The following is a 16,773-nucleotide window of genomic DNA, read 5'->3' on the forward strand; positions in this document are numbered from 1 at the left end:
CTTAGTGTTTAAATTAATCAGGAGAGACTATTGACCTTCTGCTACCCGATCACGATCTGCTCCCTCCAGCCACTGTCCCTCGGGTGTGATGGTAAAATAGCAGGCTGGATGCTTCTCCATTCCTTGGCTAAGCCCTGCATTTGCAGGCAGGACAATATGGAAATCCCAGTGAGATCTTTAGGACATCATACATTTTAAATTCCTTTTGCAACTCCTTTATACAATCCTGTCACTAGGATCAGTGGATTTGGTGGGAATTGACCTGAATCCTGCCGTTGAGAGGTCTGTGACAGAAGTGTTGTCGTCCAGTGAGCATTGCATGTCCATATCTTTTCTCCTCCTGCCAAACAGCTAAAATAATAATACTAGCAACAGTGTTAAAGTTGCCTTCAAATTTTTGTGATTCTTTCTCTGGTATTAATTCTCCTAAGAGCAAAAATCTTCCAAGCTCTTTCTTCTGGGATTTTGTTGTTGTTGTAATTTTAACTTGCATTATGCATTTCACTTGGTGGTTCTCAGGTGGAGGAAAGACAGACACAGCGCTATTTGCTTAGAATAGTTATGGAATGATATAAATGGTTTTCAGCTGCTTTCACCAAAATAAATTAAGATGGTTGAGATTCCAATGATTATAATTTCAGGTAACAATAAACAAATCTCAAAAAAAATAATCTCTTCCGATTGTTGTCAGCCGAAGTGGCTGACAAAGAGGTGAATGGTTTTATACTAGTCCTTTGTACTACCGGCTTGACACAGAAAAATTATTTGTTAGAGCCAGAAAACGTGGATTGCAGTGAAGCTGAAATGTATTTTTAGATGAGCACATTGCTGAGGTGGCACTATTAGGAGAAGGTTGATGGGTACAGAGTCAAAGCTAAACAGGCAGTCGAGGTGCCTGCCGTTGGTCGTTAGGTAGGGCTGTCAACTCAGAACAAGTTCTTCCTTGGCACTCCATTGGCATAGATTTTCTTTCTTAATTTGAAAAAGAGTTCTACAGCACACTTTATAAAATTAATGCCAAGGAATAATCTTTAATTAATGACACTTTTTTTTTTCCTTTAAAATTAGAAACACTTATCAAACAGTAACTCACTGTCATGATTGTAAAAATGAATACATTATATAGATATTGTCATCGCAACAGAAATAATGGCCTGATCCACAGCCCATTAAAATCAATGAGCCCAGAATTGTATTATTCAGATTGCAGACTACAAGATTTCCCCTGTAGCTTTTATGGATGCATGATCTTCTTGTTTCTTAGTGTAGTCCTGTGTTCATGTAACTTGGCGTTTTGTTTTATCTTTGCAAGGGTTAAAGTCTCTAACAAAGTGTAGCAGGATGCAAAAAGGCTGCCTGGAAACTTCCCAATGTCTGTGGTAATCTATGTAACGTTTTTTGGGTAGCAACAAAAGGCATAATCTTTTTCCACCTCAAACCTTCTCAATAGGCTGTAATCCATATTTAGTTTATTAGTCAGTCATTGGGAAAATTTGGCTCTTGGTGGCAATCAGGTACAGTGATTGCCTTTATCACACAATGTCATTAGCCAGAGCCAAACCTCTCTCTTGAATATGATGGATAGTTTGTTATCTTAAATTGAGGGAATATTGAAAATCACTTTCAGTGAGTACTTCTTCAAGAACTGATGTGTTTTGGTTCCCACTTGTAGGCTCCCTTGTTGTCAACTGTCTTTTTAATAGAAATGTTATTTTCATAAGTAACTGTACAAATAATTTACTGACTTGGCATGACCATGTACAGAACTAATTTTTACTTTTCCACATACATTCTGCTTTTTTTTTTTTGTTCATCTGCCAGTCAGAGAACAGACAAGATGCCATGTGATTTGACTGGCCAGTGGCAACTAAACTGTAAAGCTTGAATAGTGAATTTTAAATGCTCTAAGAAATGATCTGGAGAGATGATAATGAATACACTCAGGAAATCATTATCTTCTTGTCAGTATTCTAAAAGCAGAAAATTAAGATTGAGTAAATTAGGGTAAAATTTGTAGGCTAAATTATCCATTTTGTATTCTTTGTTCAGCTGCATTATTTTCCTTTTTCTAATCAGGAAAATAGAGAAGAAAAAGCACTCTCATTGAGATCATGCAAGTGGCAACTGTACTGCAAATGTGTGTTATTTGCAGCAGTGTCAATTTGAAAGGACACAATAGGAGCACAATATACACTGGAAACGTTAACTAAGACCTATAGGTGTGTAGGCTTAGGAAATACACTGTGTTGCCACATCCACTCAAAAGTGCTTATGTTTTTCAGAAGTGATTGGAAAGGGACTGGAGTGGGTATTGTGCTCTATTTCTTAGCACCAAGGAGTTTCAACTTGTGGTCTGTTAACCTGACAAAATATGAAGCTTCCCACTTAATATTAGAGGTAGATACATATGCATCTAAGTCTTAAATTTATATAAAGCATGGCATTTTACAGATCCTTACAAAAAAAGGTTAGGAATCTGAACCTGCAATTGTCCTTCAACGTATCGCTTAGGCTGTAGGACTGGTGGCTGTGGCTGTAGGACTGGCAGCTGTGCCTCTAGCGCTTCACCACCCGCCTAGCCCCTGCATTCACCACTGCAGGCTTGAAGCACAGTAGCCTGTTAGGGCATGCACGGAAATATTTGGCATGTTCAGGACTACGGGCTTACCAGGGTTGCAACCACGATACCAAAAGACGGATAGAAAAAACTCAAGCTTTCTCCATTGCTGCATTCTGGATACATAGGAGCAGGCAGACTGTTTGGAGGTGAGATGTGTTTGGGCTCACACATGAAATACAGGACAGATGCAGCCTTGCAGACTGTCTCCAGAATGGGTGGTCTCATCTAAGAAGCAGAGTGAAAACTCTATCAAATGATGTTAGACCCTGGAACCTGATAAAGTCAGGGCAGGTTAATTAAATGAGCAGCTACCCACAGTGTCTCTGCTCATTTGGGATTTTGCACTCACTATGACAGGCATGAAGAAATATCTCTTGTTTTATACTACAGCTGCATCTTAGGATCACATGAAATCCCTTCTGCCTAAACTGATCAGATTCAGAGTCAGTCTCCTGCCACTGATGCTCTAATCTCCTCTCCTTTTGCATCATCTATCACAAGGTACCAATGAACCATACTGACCTGTGAGAATAATGGAGAGAAAGGGGGGCATTTGTAGGTTAATATGTCAGCTGTGCTGGATAACAGATGGTTGTAATGATCTGGTCCATGATGTGATGTTACAGTCAGTAAGGTAACAATGCTGTAGAGGCAAGTAACAGAGAAACATCATAGGTAAAGCATTGCAGGGAGAGTGGGGGTAGTGGGGAGAGAAAAGAAACAAAAAATACTTGTTAAATGTACAGGAAAAAGTCTTCAAACAGATCAAGGAAAAGATGAGAGAACAACAAAAAGAATTTAAGATTCTAAAGACGAGGAGCTACATAAAAATAATTGCTTCATTCTGAAGTTTAGGGGAGTACTATAGCTCTTTATTAGGCAATTATTTTCTGTCATTTTGAAGACTTTATCTCTTCCAACAACGTAAAGACTCTACCTGAATTCTTTACAGCCATGTTCCCTCCACCCCTGTAACAGTAGTATGCACCTGCTCTGTAATTCTTTCTTCTTGTCAAGCACTGGGCTCTTTGTGTTATCACCTGTTGATACCATATGTTGATAACATATTGACAGCATATCAATATGTTGATAACATTGACAGCAACCTGTCAATACCTGCATAGCAGAACTGATAATAAAACTAACATTTTTGTATAGTGGCCTGGTTTACCTCAATACTGTGTGCGCTAGATTCTGATAACCTCATTTATAATGAACAGTACCTTCCTCTGAATGGTAGATTGCCTTACGGGATAAAGTGCTATCAATATCTGTCCCTTAAGTTTTAAATTAAAGGATCACACTTTATCGGTCAGTGAAATACCAGCGCCTTTGGGATGAGATCTGACAACAGTTTAACAGTACATACCACTGCTACCTAACAGTTTAAGACAGAAAATTAAGCATACCATAGCCACTTGAAGAGGCAGAGGAAATTGAACTGGGTCGGTGGTATTAATGGGACTGGTCATTGTCAAGACGACAAAGTTACAACTTGCACGCCTATGAAAAGTGGCTTGTGAGAATGACAGTTAAGAGCTTGCCACAAGGCCTGTTGTTTCAGATTTTGTGGGAAAGGGCAGCGCTTCTTCGAGTGCTGTACCAGCTAGCAGGGCACGCGGGGTAGCTGAGGGCTGACAGTGCCTCTCTAGCACTGTTCCCAGTGGTACTGAATACACCCCGCGCAAACGTTCACGGGGTATTGCTAACTCAGTCAACACTGGAGCTGTGACTTCGGTTTATTTGGCCAAGAGCAACAATTTTTTCTGTCTAGTTGCATCAGGACTTTCAGTGTTTTAGTGCTTTCCTGGCCTGCAAATACAGTCTTGATAGCTGCACGTGCTAAGGCAGCTATGCAGGATGGAAGCCATGCCCTCAGTAAGCAGGTAAGACCGTACACACCAGTGTGTCATCCCCACTGCTAGCTGGCTTGGGTGGCTCTGGTGGCTCTGGGCACACCTGCAGGTACAACTGGCGTTACAGCCCCCATCTGGTGGTTGGCTAGGCCAATTTAGCCCTGAGCCTTGGGCTCTTTCAGCTAGGGGTAATTGATCACGAGAACTTTCAGTTAGTGGAAGGGTGCTGTTCCCCTTCTGTTTCTGCAGGAGAAGCACCTTTCTTCTGTCTTTCCTTTTGTGCCCCTTTGGAGTTCCACAGTATTCCACTTTTCCTTTCCCTCTGTTCCTATCTAGAGGATCCTTTTACACACAAGTGACAGGTATCAGTAAATTATTTTATTATTTATTTTCCTGATTTTATATTTATATCCTCTTCTCTTTTTTTTTCTCTTTTCTCACAAGCTTTCCAGAGGAATGTGGTTTCATACAATTCATTGTTAGGCTAGAAAAAAGCTACAAAATACGTGGGGTCACAGCTCTACACACTCTGGTTTTTACCTGTGAGTAAAGTCTTTGATTGCCATAAAGTACTTGCATGTCTTATCTTCCTATGATTTATCAAAACTATTAAATGAGATCGTTTTGTTACGGAAAACCAAACAGACCAATACATTCTTCCACTGTCTCTAACAGAGCCTCTGCTGTGAATTTTGCAGTGGAAAACATTACAGTTACCAGGATTTTGATCATGACTAGGAAATACATTCTCTTTAGCATAACTAGCCACTGAAGATGCTGTCTGCTCAGCTGTATACCAAGTGGTGCATACTGGCTGAAGGATGAAGGTTGACGGAGTGAGGGAAAGGAAATATTGAAAGTTAAGTGCGTAGATGGAGTCAAAGAGACTGTGAAAGCAAGATGAGAAAAAGGTTAGTGATGGAGTAGGGCTTGAACAGTGAGGGGTAGAATTGGACTGTGGAGCTGCAAGATGGTTTAGGAGAGATGAAAGATGTCAGAGCAAAGGGAGGAAAGGAAAAGGAAAGAGAAAATAGTCAAGAAGCTGGGAGACAGAATGACAAGACTGTAAAGGAATGGGAAAAGTGGGGGGAAAAACAGAAAAGGAAGTGAGAGAGTAAGGAAAAGCTGAAAGAGAAAATCCTGAAGTACAACTGGCACTGTCAGCCCAAACCCCAAATTGGAACCGTAAAGGTTTGTCTTTTGATTTTTATCAAGTTCTCTTGATATATCTCGGGTTTCATGAGCTATTACTGCAGGGTCAGGATACTGACCTGGGAAGGAAATAGATAGGAGAACAGATGTCACAGAATACAAGTGAATACAGCAGAAAGAAAGGAAACAAAGTTAAAATTCACACACACAAAAAAAGAAAAGGGGGGGGGGGAAAGGGGATAAAATCGAGATAAATGTCCTGAAGATTACTTTACAATGACTCCAATGGCACAGTGGAAGTGCAGAATCCTGCTAGGCTAGAAGTTTACTAATCCATTTCAGGACACCTGTGTGGCTAGGCTACTGGCAGTAATTAATTCCTGCATACTCCACTGCTGGTAGTAAACCATCTTAAGCTCTGAGTTCTATTAACATTAGTTGGCAGGGCTTGGCTGGTAGCAATAAAGTATGATTAAAAGTCCTTAATTAGAGTCCCTAAAATAATGTGCCTGGATATTCGTTTATTATACTATAGTTTGAAATATTTGGGTTTAGATAGTTTCCTTATCCAGGAGGTAAAATGTATTGACTCTTGGAGAAACATTATTTGCATAAATTATATCAAATATGTAAATCCAGTTAACTTTTTATTTGAGAAAAAGAAATCCGCCAATATCTGGTTTTGTTATCTGAAAAATGGTATGTTAATGTCAATATGAAAAAGGTGGGAAAGAGATAAAAGCATTGTTCTTCCTTGGAGAAACGGTTAGTTTACAATTGATTTTCCCTATTGTTTTTTGTTACATCCTGTCTGTGATTTAGATTTGTTTACAGTTATTATACGGAATACTACATTGGCAATAGAATACTTTTTTTCCTCTCCCTTTTTCTTGTTCTCCTTTACAACTTGACAAATGCCATTTCCAGATATATGTTTATCCCGTCTAATACAGAGAGTGTACTTTTCATGAACGTGAATAAAAACCTGGAGCAGCAGTGTGTATGTTACAGAAATGTGAGACTTCACTCACAAGTTGTCTCGCAGACTGCTTTCTACCAAGTTGTTCTTTCAAATACGTATTGCTTAGTGTATTCGTTATGTTCATAAAGATAAATGCCATTTACCTAGTGCATTAATTTAAGTAACTGTGATTACTTCAAATAACTGACATAGTGTAGGTACCAATGAAGGCATTTGCTTAAGTGCATGACTCAAGGCTATTGAAGACAGCAGGGCTAAACACTAGTGTATTTAAGATTAAAGACTGAACTATCTTTTAGGGCTAAACGCATTCTTTAGTAAATGTACTAAGACCCTAATATTCTTGCTTATATCCCTCTACCTTTTGAGACTTGTAATGCATGGAGTTTTTGACAATGTAAATCTGACAAAGCTCTTCTATGAAAAGATCTCGTCCTGATTCCCTGCCAATAAAATTTAGTGAATTCCACTGATCACAGCTAGAGTTATGATCATAGTAGGTACAGTCACAAGCTGCAGGTAATGTGAATACTATAAAGCTTCAGGACAGAAAACAACCGGTAACAGTGAAAATGTCCATTCAATTTGCAGGTTTGTTTCCTGTTGCTTTGGTACTTTGCCTTCTCCACACCATCTGCAGAGTTACTTGACAGCATTATAAACCATACCCATAAAGGCTTCACTGGATTTGCTTATTTATGGACTTATTTAGCATTTGCACCGCTATTATTGTGATACAAATCTAAATCTCTAGTGATGGGTGTACAAAGACACACAGACAGCACCTTTAATTGGCAGAATTAGAAAGGGGAAGTTCACAAGACTTGGCTGAGAGAGGATGAATGCTTCTGGTGTCGCTGAAAATCTCTCCGTACCTGCGCTCATCAGCAGCCTGTGTGAAGCCTGTGTACCCTCAGTGAGCACTTTGAAAGACCAATATGTCACTTCAATCACAGCTCTGCCAGAAGTGGCGTGCCAGAAAACCTCAGTGTCAAATTCTGCCTGTTCGAGCTACCCAGAGCATCAGCATGGGTAACTAAAATAAGCTATCAACGTGAGAAGCACAATTTTGTATTACAACAATTTGTTTTCTAGAGAAGGCAGAATAGCGAAACAAACCAGCCTGATTTATGTGTCAGTTTTTTAAGTTCAGCATGCATCTAATGCGTAGTCCTGAAAAGTGCTGAGAAACCACAACTCCTATTGAATCGGTATTTGCTTCCAGCCTAAAGAAAATTAGAGAAGGCTATTTCTGAGAGCTGAGGGAGCTGGCACTCAGCGTAAGTGATAGGGATTGCCTTGGCAAGTAAATATCATCTTCCAAAATTGTTTCTGATCCAATTCTCATAATGACAGCTAAGCTTCCAAATCAAGTCAGAGTCAGCAGTACGAGCAAGTTGGAGCTCTTCCTTTTCACACTCCAAGTGCTTTTCTGCCCTCCTCTACAGTCCCCTGGTGGTCCTTATTTCTGCTTCCCTCTTCTGTGAGGCATTTCTCACCCTCCCAGCCCTCCCCATAACAGGCTGCCAGACCCCCGACAGGTTGCAGGGTCTCTCTGCTCCGCTTCCCCCGTTGCAGGGGAAGGAGTGATGCTTTCCAGCCCCGCTCCCACAGACCAGCATGGGCCCCCAGTGCCCTTTGCAGACATGGACATAGCACGCTAGAGCATTTCGTGCACTGTGGAGCTACGTTTTAATCTCAAAGCAGCTGGGGAAGCAGCCTGTGAACATGTGCGGCCCTTAGCACTATTGTATACTTCCAGTGGCAGCAGAAGGTACTTGGGGATTAATTCTGTACCAAACCTGCTGCTCCTGGCTTCAGCCTGAGGAACTGCACTTTCCTGGCCTGTGTTGTGGGGTCTTCCCTGCCAGTCCCTCCTCCCCAGACACCTACTCTTCTTTTTGTGCCTGCCTCGCTCTCTGTTTTAGACTTACACTTAATAAGAAGGACAACGGAATTATCATCCACAGAGTTGCAAAGAAAAGGAAAAAAAAAACCCCACCACCAGATACTGGCATGTTTTCTCTGTTTTAAGTAGTTTAATGTTTTGAGAGGCTGGTTGTGAGTACTTGATGTTGACAGGTGCCAAACCAAAGCACTGAGCTCTGTCTTGTCTCAAGAAATTAGTGGAGTATTTTAGCGAACCACCAGGCTCCTAGTTTGACTGCTAAGTATCTATCAAATATCATCACTTGCAAAGCCCACAGTAATAATACTGAGGGAAAAATCTCTGTCCCAGATGCAGCCACATTTGGTGATGATGGAGACGGAATAGGGGGAGGGGGTGAACTTGATGTGAAACAGACACTGTCTTTAATGAGGTTAATTGCAGGGGCTGGGGCCTTTTAAATCCTATTTTCCAAAAAAGGTTCTGTATGGAAACAGCATTTCTTTGTTTTGGTGGAGGGTTTTTTTGGAAACTCTTACTTGTTTAAAAATACAGAGAAGCTTAGTAAAGCATCCCTTAAATCCTGCTTTCTGTAAGGGTTGCTCTTCTTGTTTCTCATGTGAAGAACAGAGTATCACGTGTCTCAGTAAGGCCACCATATGTGAGGGCTTTTTCTCCCCTCATCTAACAAAGCTTTAACTCAGATAGTCAGTTGCATGGTTTTCAAATTCTGTCTAAAACAGTCTGCTTGCAAGCTGTATTCCCTAACCAGGGAAAAAAAATCCTTTCCTTAAATATCTCCCTGTGTAGCTCAGAGCAGGATATGGCCTAGTGTCTGGCTAAGAAAAACAAAAGCAATAAAAGTTTTAAATGACTACACGATAGATTCCACTTCTACATTTTTTATTAGATATGTTCATCTGGACTTGAAGGGCAGGAGTACATGGTATTCATGAAGTCACCTTAGCTTAGCAAGCAATAGTAGTACAAATACTTTTAGCTGTAATTACGAATTTTGCTGGCACATCACTAAATTAGCCAAGTGACAAAATTAGCTGGTTGTTTGGCTAAAGACCAAAAAGAATTAAACTGAACCACTGATGTTACTATTCCTGGGCAGAGCAAAGCTTTTAATAAACCACAGACTCAGAAAGAGTAAAACAGGAAAATGTAACTTGCCACAAGCAGTGTTTGGTAGGTATATATCACTTACAAACCATTAAACAGATGAGTAAAAGAAGTGCAAGCCATGAGGATGCGTAAACAGACCTGATCTTGCTTCCACTGAAATAAACCAACACAACTTTTATGGACCCCAAAAGAAAGAGGCTCGTGAGAAGAAAATGTAAGTCTTTATAGGTCAGAGACTTTGGGGAGAAGGAGAGATCAGTTCTTTCTTAAGATAGTGTTAACTTTTCATCTAAATAAAAATGCTTAGTTGCGTACAGCCTTCTGAACATATTCAAAACAAAGCAGATCATTCTGTGCATCAAATATATATATATAATTATTTCAAGATAGACTTACAGAGACTGGTACAAATATCAAAACTATAATCAGTACAGATATAGATCTAAGTCCTACCTTAGATGATGCCTTTGATGCCTTCCACTGGTACAGCAAATTTGTCACACAAATGGCCCTTAGAGCTTTAATTGTCAAAACTATTAGACTATATAAGCCTACACGGTTTCCTTGAGGAGGCTTTGAAAGCTCATACATCAGACACACCATTGGCAGCTTTCAACCCAACAATATCAGTCAACTACTGTTCTGAGTAGGATAACTGGAGTAAACTACTGAACTGAGAAAGTCAAGTAATACCAAACTTCAGTTAAATTAAAGTTACTTGCATTTACAAATTGAGATAGAAATACAATTAATGGTGAAATGCTTTGTGTACAGCATCAGTAGGAGAGGGGATGAAATCGCAGCAGATAAAACAGCAGGATCTTTTTGTGACAGGGGATCGAAATACATAGTAACTAACGTTAAATGTTAATTTTATTTTTGTCCAGATATAAATCTTGGAAATCCATTTATCTTGTAGTGCTGCTTGTCTTCCTCTCGGTAAATAACTACCATCATGACCAATCCTTTAGAAAGGTGGCAGTAGAAATAGCAACTTCTGTGGAATGCCATCAGTAACAACATTTACATGGCAGCAGCTGGATTAAAGTCAAACTTGGAAATGCTGGATACACAGCCAGGTGCCATGTACGTCTGCATTCTGAAATGAAAGAGGGACAATAGAAATCATCACAAATAAATAGGGAATAGTTCAACAAAATACATTTTTTCTGCAGAAAAGAATAAAAGGCGCATTTAAATCTGCAGAGAAAAAGATAGTTATTTTTTCCCCTGTGCTGACCTTGAGGGCTTCTAGAGCCAGGCACCTCTTGGTACAATTTAGGTTTGTCTCAGAGCTGCTTACTGTAATCGAGTCCCCTTCCTACAAGTTCAAGAGCGCACCCTGTGCCAGCCGTGGCCAGGAATAGGTGTCGGAAGCTGCCAATGTGGCTTTCTGGCTGAGAGATCTCAGCTGGTTCCTCAATCCAGCTCTGTAAATTGGCAGAAGAATCAACTTGCCACCTGGCTAGTTAAAAAAGAAGAAAAAAAAAAAACAAAAAACAAACACACAAAGTAAAGGCAAAAATCCCAAAATTAATCTTTGCTTGATTCTTTCTGTGATGACTTGCACGTGTGCCGATGCACTCTGCGCGAGGTTTTCAGGGAGCGCTTGGCTGCGGTGCATCCCCATGCCCCCAGCCTTCGCGGGCAGCTCTGCTCCCCCCGTGCCCCACCAGCGCTTCCCCCACTGGCTGCACCTACCACCACAACGGCACCAAGGCAGATCGGTTAGAAACAGCCAGGCAGGGGCTGCATAGCAGAATGTGGACGGACTCCAGTGTTTTAGCTCAAGGTGGTTTTGACAGTAGGCTGTGCAGTGCACCAGGGTTGCTTTTCAAGGATCTCACAGGCAGGGGAAGGCCCATGGGAAGCCAGAAGAGGTGAAATGGTGAACCCTCTCTGCAGATGAGGCACAGCTCCCCATGGTGATGAGCCAACGCCACAAACAACTCTCTGATTCTTTTCTTGTAGGGCATTTTAGATTTGGACCAGCAGATAGTTGCTGGCAGGTTCTATACATATTTCTACCTGTCTGTGTCATCTTCCTTCTGCTGGACAACTGAAGACAAGTATGTCACAGCATCTCAAAGCGTTGACCATGACTAGACTGGGTCCATACCCAGCACCCATAGGAACAGCTTTGTGGCTCACTCCAGTCACTTTGTTAGCTTGTCCGAATTATGAGCAAACAAAAAAATTCTAACAACTTACAGAACCACAAAACGAAAATCTCTCTATAAATGCTTGATAACTTCTATTACACATAGCACTTACACCATGGGACTGCTTTAAATGTCGTAAAAAATTGACATTTTTTCCCATCAAAGGCTGAGAAAGTATGTTACTTACAATTTTTAAAACAAAATGTTGTCCTAAAAGCCAGGTTGGAGACTTGTGCTGAACCTATTTAAAGCACCAATGACTGCTTTTAGAAAATCCACACAGTTTAAAAGCAGGCAAGAAGATGTACTTAACCCTGTCTAAAACTAGAGAAAATATGAGTTTGCCTAATAAGTGAAAGAGATTTTGTTTACCATTTTTAGAGGATTTTTAGTATTAATTTGAAAAGTTCATTCAAATGTCTGAGACGATTTCAAGTTCTGGAAATACAATTAACTGCAGAGCAGAGGATTAGGAAAAAAGGATATTGAACAACTAAATACAAGGGGGACACCAAACATGAAATACAAGAGAAGCACCAGATGAATAAAACATCCAGAGGAACTTGTTGATCTTCTTCCTACTTACCTTCAAAAGCTTATGAACAATTATTAAAATGAGAAGAATAAGCCTAACATACAGCTGTATTTTCGAAAACCTTGAAACCTTTCCAGATGCTCTAAAAAGAATATTTAAAGCATTTCTAAAGATCTAGGAATGCTTTTAGGTAATAACCTGGTTTGGTTAGTGACAACTCTTTCTGCGTCGTACAAATCTTAGTGCAAGGTAGAGCTGCAAAGGATACCACAGGGTCGGCTAATCCATTACCTGAAGAGACAAACTTCTGGAGGATATTTGTCTAACTTCCTTTTATCACTTTTCAGTTTCAGAGATTCCAAAATGTCCCTGGAATAACATCCCCTGGAATCAGCTCTAGCATCTTACTACCTCTTATTAGGGAGATGTTTCTGTAATTTCTAGCTCAGCTGTCACTCTGCAATTTAAACTCATTGTCTTTCTTGATTTCAGACAGCAAATTCTCTTCTGCATAATAGGTAAGCTCAACATTACCTCATCACCCTCCCTGAAACCTTCTCTTAAATAGCTGTAGACTGTTATGATGTAGACCAAGAAAGTACAATTTCGTTGTTCCTTTTGGTTTTTCAAATTTTCAATAATTTTTTTGTTCAGTTCTAGATTCTTTTAGGAGTCCACTCTGTATTATCCAAAAGGAAGATGAAAATGTCAAAACAGTTTGTCACCTTTAAAAGGTGCAGTGCTAGGATTTTTACTCTAAAGTTTTATTTTGCTTTGGTAATTGAAAAGATAAATCTAATTTTCAAAGCATTTAAAGGGTTAATGTGCAATCAAAGTAAAATATCAAGATGGGACTTTTTTTTTTTTTTTTTTTTTTTTTTTTGCCCTGGGGATGGGTGGGTAATACTTTAGGACAATAGAATTTACAATCTTATTTCTGGCAGCCCACTGCAAGATTAATTATTTGAACATTTTGAGTATAAATATTTCATAGTAAAAAAGCAAGGTCAAGAAAGAACAAACTGTATTTCAAACAGTACACTTAGATAACCTTGTATGAAAACTCCTCAAGACGCAGATGGCAACTATAGATCCTCAAAGACAATAGTAATTACTAGTTCCTTGACTTCTCCCTAGGGTTGAAAAAAAAAGAAATCAATAATTACAAGCATTATCCTAACTCTTCAGCATGTGAGCTTTACCTTCCAAAAAATGCTATTAAACAAATTCAGATAAATAGTACAATCAATGAATTTCGCACAGGATTGCCTTTTGCAACATGCTCTTTAAAGACAGATGACCTGTCTGCAAAGAGATCTTTTTATTTAGGCAGATGACAAGAAATATTTTGACCTGATCTTAACCATAAAGCAAAAACACTTCATGCTGCTGTAAGTTAAATCAAACTTAAGCGAAAACCAGGACTGCCACATGGAAATCTGCAGGCTGCCATTCCAACATTAGAAAAATGATGCTCCTTTTTGGGATGAGTCATTTGACTTCTGCTGCAGAAGTTATGTGTTTTCTTATCTTTCAGGAGAACATTCCCCTCATGTTTTCCATCTTGATTCATGATTCACTCATGATCGTTTGATGATCCTAAAAGAACAATGACCTTCTTCTTGAAAGCATGCAGCCAGTACTGGAAGCATTCACAGGCCGCGTGACAGGAATACCAACTAGGTTAGAAATATAAACAGGAAATTCAATAAGGCTGGATTTTGTAACACAGAAGTCAAGGCGTAGCTTTGTCACTGACTTGCATAATTGAGCCCTAAGTGAACTCCACAACACAAAGAGAGAGAATGAGAAAAAAAAAAAGAGAAACACTACATCATTTCACTACATAGTTCAGCGCGTAAGACTCTCCTGTCCTTAATAAATTGTTCCTTGCAGTAAATCTGTTTTCAAAACATGATTTTGGCTAAACAAGATTATCGTTAAAATCTTGGCCTGCGGAATAACAGGCTGTGACTTTTTTTTGCTAAGATTTTACTTACTAATAATGAACCGTGTTCATTATTAATAGGTACCTCTTAAAAGAAAGCAAATGTCTTTTTAGGAAAATGTACATCCTCAGAGGTAGGCTGGTTTGTATAGAGAGTATAAGAAGAATAACAGTAAATGTCATTGAATTTCTAAGCCTGAAAATTAGATGGTGAATTCTCAGTGTAAATTATTATGGAAACTTATCCCGGTTTTTCAGTTATCCAGTATTTTCCTCTGTATTTGGTGAAATGAAGGCTTGTCCAGAGTGAACGGTGATAATTAGCACATTCCTTTTTGTAACGTTATAACAGTTCACATTTCGAATCAGTTAATAAAAGAGCAGCTGACTGCAAACAAAAATTAACGGAATTTGAAACATTTCTTTATAACCCCATCAGAGCCTGGGACATGGCACAGGCATTCTCAACACACTTCATTTTGTGCAACCTGGAAAAAAAAACAAACCAAAAAAATGCCTAAACTTCATGATGAAATGTTTTGATTAGACTAACTATTAAATAGGCATAAGAATTCTGAGAAAAGGTACCATCCTGTAACAAACCACAGCTGCCCATTCCCTGGTAAGGTGAGCCACAGAGGCAAACTGATTTTCTTGAAATTGTCCCTGGTTTGGGGGCACAACAGCAGGGGCACAGTGTTAGGTGCCTGCCCTGGCTGGTGACGGGCAGAGGACCGAAGCTCTCCTGATGCAGGGTTTTATGCTCAGCCTCCGAGCACCCGGGGCGCCGCAGGCATGGCTGCAGCTGCCGCCCTGACGCATCAGTCCTGCATCCGCTGCACCCCTGGGAGGGATGGAGGCTGCAGCGCAGTGCTGGTGGAGCTTAGGGATAAGAGGCCTTTCACGTGGAAGTGCACCTTCTTCTGAAAATGACAATTCTCTCCTTACCTGGGTAAATTTTTAACCTCAAATACAACGCTTAGCACACTGGGGAGCCACGCAAAGATTTGGGAGGGTTTTAGCTGTGTGTTTCAGATACTGAAGTATGCAGTGAGAATCGGTGTTGTTTTCGTTTGTGTTCAAAACGAATGTGGTACATTTTTCCAGTCTATTGTAGATAAATTCAGTGATCCTATTCATGTTAATAAAAGCCATGCAATATCAGCACAGACCAACACAGAGATTATCCCATAGTGATGTTTAAATTAGCAGAGAAAAATGTGCTCACTCCATGTAATACCAGCTCCTTTTTGCCCCTTTCTTTTTAATTTCTATTAATACAAATTATTTGAGCATTAGTATATTGGCTGTAATTAGCTTTCATCTTTCCCCTTTTGATTTAAATATTGCCAAACTCCATTAAAACAGCTGTATGAAAGCCAGAAAATGGTTTAGTAATGAATTCCAAGTGTGTGTCTTTGTTGCAGTGTAAATCGAAAGGTCACAACAAGTCATCTAATTGCTCGGTATGTATTCTATTAATTGCACTTTTAATGTGTAAAGCACACTAAAATTATCAGATAAACTGTGCTGTGTTCTGGTAAAACATCAGACATGTCTGAATCGTGGTCACAAAACATGACAATGTAAGAAAATTGTTCTAATACTTGTTAAAAAACCTGAAATTTTGATATAGCTCCACTTCCCTCTTAGTTTAATTAGCAGTGACATGCTCACCTCTACTGTTCCTGCTGCCGGCCCCTTTGCTTCTCAGAGCAGGGAAGCTGGGAAAATCCCAAGAGCAGCAAACCGCCTTCCCCTTCTATTCGTGGGATGTGCTCCATCCAGACAAGACTGTAGGAATTCTGTGTTATTTCTAAGTATTTGTCTCTCTTAATTCCTTCAAAAGGTGTGTTTATACTGTATCATTTCTCTAAAGAAACATTGTCAAGATGAAAAATGAAAGACCTAATAGTTAGGGGGGAAAAAAATTAAGACCGTGATTTAGCTTTATCTAGTATCTGCAAAAATTGATGAATAACAGCTGCAGAACTGGTATTTGCCTAATACTGCAGAGTGTTGGCTCCTCTGAGTGCTAAAATGCACCCTAAATACCTACGTTGTAAGACAATTTTCCCCTTTTTAATTAATCGGAAAAATTCCTGTCTTGAGCCAAAGTCTCATCATTTAATCACCACTCTTGCCAGTGTTGTTATTACTTCCTGATCCATATGCAGAGCTTATACTCTTGCGTCAGTACTTCCAACAACGTTTAACAGGAATTAAGTATGTCATCTTTCAATCAGATGTCATAAAACAAAGACTCAGGAAACAAAACTTGTTTTAAAGCTCAGCATCGGATTAGTACATTGATCACGCTTTAGGACATATTTAGGATGCTATTGTATTTAGTCCTTAGAAGTTGAAAGATTTCCTCCTAGTTTCGATATATGAAATTATGAAGTTTAATCCTTGAAGGCAAGAAGAAAAAATACAGCATCTTGCATAAGGATGTTATGAAATGGCAGCTTTCAAATTGCTTAGTTTTTGCAGGAACTA

The sequence above is a fragment of the Falco peregrinus genome, chromosome 2 (genome assembly GCF_023634155.1).
Source record: "Falco peregrinus isolate bFalPer1 chromosome 2, bFalPer1.pri, whole genome shotgun sequence".
Lineage (NCBI taxonomy): Eukaryota > Metazoa > Chordata > Aves > Falconiformes > Falconidae > Falco > Falco peregrinus.